Genomic DNA, 6,000 nt, shown 5'->3' with positions numbered 1-6,000 from the left:
CAACAACTTACTGACTATCTATTAAACCTTATGTCGTCCTGATACTTTCAAGCTAAAATATTACTGATGAGCATTTTTATGATTCACTAATTTCGATTACTTATTTACTGGTTTATGATAATTACTGAATAGTAGGTAGATATATGATCTACCCATATAATATTTTCAATATTATCATTAAACATAAATATAATTACGCAAATATTTGGGTCCTCATAATGTTGCGTCTACGTCATTCTTCCTTAACAATAATTCATTACGGCCGCGCTCTTCTGTGCAATGCATTCGCGAAAATCCTAAATCGTTTTGGGATTATATAAAATCATTAAGACAGGATCAGGGCTCGAAATGGACCGGAGCGCACTGGAGCGCCGTTCCTGTTCGTGAAATCGGTAAAATTATCGCTCCGTCTCGTGGAAAAAATAATTTGACCGAATGAGCTAAATAAGCCATATAATAGAAAATCTAATACACTTATTTTTATAAAAAACACATACAATTTGATAAATATGTGAATATCTTCAGAAAAGTGTCGACCGCTCCGGTTCGAAAATTTGTCCATTTCGAGCGCTGGACAGGATGGTGGATTTGCCAATTCGATGACTTGGAAGGGCGAAGAGGTGACTTGACATAGAATGGCAGAAACATTTGCTGGTCATTTCAGGTCCGTCTACGCAAGTAGTACTCCGAATCTGGATGTCGCCTCAACGTCAAGAAAACGATCGTGCGGTGCCCAATCCGTTGACATCTTCCCAATTGATGAAGGTGACGTGTTTTGATTTATTAAAAAACTTAAGAATACGCGCTCTTTGGGACCGGATAACGTCCCTACATTTTTTTTAAAGGGGTGTGTTGATTTTGTCAAAGGCCCACTTGCATATTATATATAATCTTACAATGGAGACAGGTATCTTTCCGTAAATATGGAAGATGTCGAAGGTGACTCCAATTTATAAGAGTGGTACAGAGTCGTCAGTAGAAAACTACAGGCCGGTAGCTGTTCTCTCTGCACCAGCAAAAGTTCTGGAGATGACTATGCACAGTATGATTTCTCCAAAAATTGAGTCATTTATAATGAATGAACAGCATGGATTTAGGCAGGCCGATCAACGGAAACCAACCTGATGGTATTCACTGATTATGTGTCGTCAGTACTAGATAGAGGCAGCCAGGTTGACTGTTCTTACAATGATTTCTCGAAGGCATTTGACAAAGTCGATCACGATATTTTAATGGAAAAGCTCCAACTTATTGGATTGTCGGATCGATTTTTGAAGCTATTCGGGAGTTATTTTAGGAACCGTCAACAATACGTTTCGTACGGCCTTTATCAGTCACAGACCTTTTACACATTTTCTGGTGTCCCCCAGGGCTCAAACTTAGGGCCATTGCTGTTCACGATTTTCATAAATGACGTAGCATTGGTAATTAAATATGCTATGTTTTTGTTGTTTGCTGACGACTTGAAACTCTTCATGGAAGTTGTCACCTTGCACGATTGTCGTCAGCTCCAACTTGATATAGATAATATTATATTAGATTGGGGCAGGCGTAACAAACTGGACTTCAATAATGATAAATGCAATGTTTTATCGTTTACTAAAGCCTCACGAGTATTGTTTTTCCAGTACTCGATGCATGGCAGAGTTCTCTCGCGAATATCATCTGTAAGAGATCTTGGAATTACGTTTGACGGTAAACTGACGTTTAGTGGTCATATAGATACCATTTGTAAAAAGAAGCTAAAGATGTTGGGCTTTGTCTTGCGTACTTCCCGGGTCTTTTCGGATGTTACTGTACTAAAAATTTAACACCTTAGTTAGAAGCAAACTTGAGAGTGGGTCTGTCGTTCGGGCCCCGCATCAGTTGAAATACGGCCTTATGGTGGAGAGAGTCCAAAAGAAATTTTTAAGACTCCTTTATTTTCCGACTGATTTTCTCTTAGGGATGCTTACATATTACTGTAGCTTAAAATTTAGAAGGGATCTTTATTTAGCTACATATTTTTTCAGACTTATACGCGGCGTAAATGTGAACTCTGCCATTCTTGTTTGTGTTGGCTTGTGTGTCTCTGATAATTACCTTAGGAATCGAGGGCATCCGTTGTTTGTTCTCCCACGGTGCAGAACTAACCTGCCATTAGTAATGCCAATTGGGAGGGCAATGACCATGTTTAATGAAATCGCTTCGGATATTGATATATTCCACTTACGTGAGGGTGAATTTAGGTGGATGTTGTTTTTTAAATTCTTAAAATAGGTTCTGCTTAACTCATCCGGTGTACTTCCTTGTACCTATATACTTAATATTTTTTGTATTTACACATTTATACTGTAGAATAACTTAATACTGATCTATCTCTTGAGTTATGTACATAAAACTGTTTTAAATTTGTTTCTAAATGTCATGTTGTGAACGTCTTAAACTTATAATTTGTAATGTCCACAATATGTAAAATAAATAAATTGAAATATCGTCGCTATAGGATTTGTTTCCCGAATAGACCAAATGTCAATTTTACAGGAGACGAAAAACAAATTTCACTGTCGTATATTTTAATATCAGTAGATGTATCAATCATTCTTTCTATACTGTATGATTGCAACAGTATCTAAAAATAGATTCCAAGAATAATATACTGGTATAAATCATTAAATGCACAAAAAATGCGTTTTATTTACAAGTACTCACTGTGGATATTCGGGAAATTTTTAGCGCTCTCTCAGAACAATGGATATTCGGGAAAAAACATGGACGTTCGGGATTTAAGACCGTAGCGTATTGCTGCACGGCCCACAGATTACTGAGTGGTCAAAAAGTACGTGCCTCAAATGTTATATTTATTTACACGATAATTGTTAATAATTACCTCTACTATTTAAATACTTAATGATCGTAATTACCCAAGTTCGTATGTAATAATAACATGCGGCAATCGCTTTTTCGGTTTTTTTCGGATTAAGTAATAAAATAGTTTTTAAGTAATTAACTATTTTTTTATTGAACGAATAATTCACAAGATTTAAGAATGTACCATTCTAATAATTAAACATACTTACATATTTTTTTTAAATCACTTCTGAGAAAATATATTATAAGGTATCTACTACTTCAATTACTAACCGACGTCACGGTCATTTCTCCAATATTTTATGATGGTACTTACTCGTACTTGCTAACAATTTTATATTAATACTTTTTCCAAAAAAAAAAAAATCTTTTAATATATATCTGTATATTATTATATCTATATATTTCTATAATTGACAATTAAACTTATTACAAACCACCAAATAAATATTATATATTTACTATTGTAAGGAATAACAACACAAAATAATAGCATGTATAAATTAATTACCATTGGCTGCTAATATTAGGTAGGTACCAATATCCTAAGTATATAATATCCACCATATAAATAGTTATTAACATACATATTAAATTAAATTAACTATCAGCGCATTCAAAAATAAATAATAGCATCGCCTTTATTTTCATAGAAATACCTCGATTAAAAAGATAAGACAAACAATGTTTGATTAATAATAATTTGAAATAATAATTATTTTTTACGTCATAGTAGTTGCCGGGTCATACTGTAGAATTCATATAACCGTTGGGATTTTGTGTCATTTATCAAAACATAATGCAGTTATTTAGGTTAAAATACTCACTTCCACAACTCTACTGTAAGTACAGGGCAAACTGGTGATGTATCAGCTATGAATGATCTCTTCAAATTTGATGAATTCACTATTAAAACAATAGTAACGTTAAAAACAATATCAATAAGACGAAATTTGAAAGAAGTCTCCCGACGGCCGAAATATATGAGAGTGGGCGTGATTGTTTTAGAGCTAGACAGCGTGAATATGGGAGCGAGATGCACGGCGTAAGCGCGGTTTGATTGGCTAAAGTCATATTCGGGAAATAAACACTCAGCCAGAGATATATTTTGACCGAAATTTACTTGGATATTCAGGTACGAATAGTTGGACATTCGGGAGAACACCACGGAGTAATTGTAACTTAACATGGCGTATTCGGGTTTTTTTTTTAAATATCTCTGTTCCTAGATAAAAATATATTGTTTTTATAAATGATTTCGGTAGAGTTCGATAAAAGAAATTGAACTGCATTAAAATGTCGATTTCGACAAAAATGGATATTCGGGAAACAAATCCTATAGCGACGATATGTGTGGCATACGGGCGGACATTGTGCGACATGTGCGGCATTGAAGCCATGAAATGCGCTTGAACTCCTGCTGATCTGAGACGTGCACGTCACAGCCTGTGCTGTGAATCCCAGATGAAAGTTAAGTTGACCTCTTTGTAATGTTTCCCAAATATTGTAAACGTTGAGCTTGCATGTAAGGCATGCAAATGGTTTTTACGACATTACTCCGTAAAAAGAGTGTGTTTCTTCCACAAAGGAACCTTGATGTTGCGAACACGCAACGAGATCTGTACCAGAGATGTACACCCGATCTCACGATACAGATGAAATCGATATGGATGCCACAGAGATGTCAAAAATTTGTAAATTAGTTTAATTAAAGCATTTAAGATAAGAGCTTGGCAGCTGTGAGAAAGACAACTGAGAGGTCTAAGCTCAGTTGCTCTGTTTTGTTTGGTAAATTCTCCAATTGCACACCGGACTCTGTGCTATGAGTCGTGTAATTGGTTGAGGGTCAATCCAGCTGGGAAAAGCAGTGTGTCCTGGCGTTGCACAGTAGGAGAAAAGCCCAAAATCGTGGCCAAAACCTGAAATGGCCCCTGATTTGAATAAAAATTGGCATATAGAGGCTTTGAAGGTCGCTAATTACGAATCCAAAAGCCAAATTATCGTAAACAAAATGGCCGATCCAATAAGGCGGACATGGATGTTAAAAAGGTGCCAGATCTTGACAAAAATTGGTATATACGGGTTTTCAAGGTCACTGATTACGAATCCGAAATCTAAATGATCGTAAACAAAATGGCCGATCCAATATGGCGGACATGGATGTTAAAAAGGTACCAGTTCTTGACAAAAATTGATATATACGGGTTTTTAAGATCGCTGATTACGAATCCGAAATCTAAACTATTGTAAACAAAATGGCCGATCCAAAATGGCGGACATGGATGTTAAAAAAGTATCAGATCATGACAGAAATTGGTATATGCGGGTTTTGAAGGTCACTGATTACGCATTCAAAAGCTAAATTATAGTAAACAAAATGGCCTATCAAGCCCAAAACGCACCTATTCCGCAGCTAACTTTGTAAATTTCGCAAGGTTATACAATAAACTAAAGGCCTAGACTATGAGCTTTGCAAAATGTGACAAAATATATAACTTTTCAAATAGTTGAAAATGCAAGTTTTCAAAATTATTCAATTTTATTTATGCAGATATTTATACTACATTTCAATAATTTATACATTAAGTTTAGATTCAACCAATGTAAAAATATTGTCTAAATATCTCCAAAAGTCGTATTCAAGTCGCAGAATTGAAATTGAACACTTCGCTTGAAAGTTATGGGTTTTCGAAATCACCGTTATTTTCGTCTGTTTAGCACGCGACGCGTACACTCTCCGCGAAGGCTAACTTCCAACTGTCGCAGCGAAGAAAGTATACGGTCAAAACGCTTTCCCTTTCACAATGATATGCAGTCATTACTCCTCTACCTGACTGGCTACTCAAGTATCCCCATTTCGAAAATTCATTTCTGGGGTTTTGGCCACGTTTTTGGGCTTTTCTCCTACTGTGCGTTGTGATCTGACTGGTGATAGAAAGGAACTGGAAAAGTCCGATCTATCAATTTTGAGGGTGCACGACCAAGTTAACCCAAGTGGGGACCCAAAGAACTAACTCTTACTAGCTTATTAAAATTCGTATTGTTCATATCTTATTCCTTATAAGCTGGAAGCATCTAGAATTAGTAAATTTTGGAAAAACGACTCAGCATAAAGACCGGTCAAAAAGATGTGTCACTCAGCACATCACA

This window comes from Rhyacophila brunnea, unplaced genomic scaffold, assembly GCF_057557595.1.
Source record: "Rhyacophila brunnea isolate RB1 unplaced genomic scaffold, BYU_Rbru_1.0 scaffold_1, whole genome shotgun sequence".
Lineage (NCBI taxonomy): Eukaryota > Metazoa > Arthropoda > Insecta > Trichoptera > Rhyacophilidae > Rhyacophila > Rhyacophila brunnea.
Note: the sequence above shows the minus strand (reverse complement) of the source record.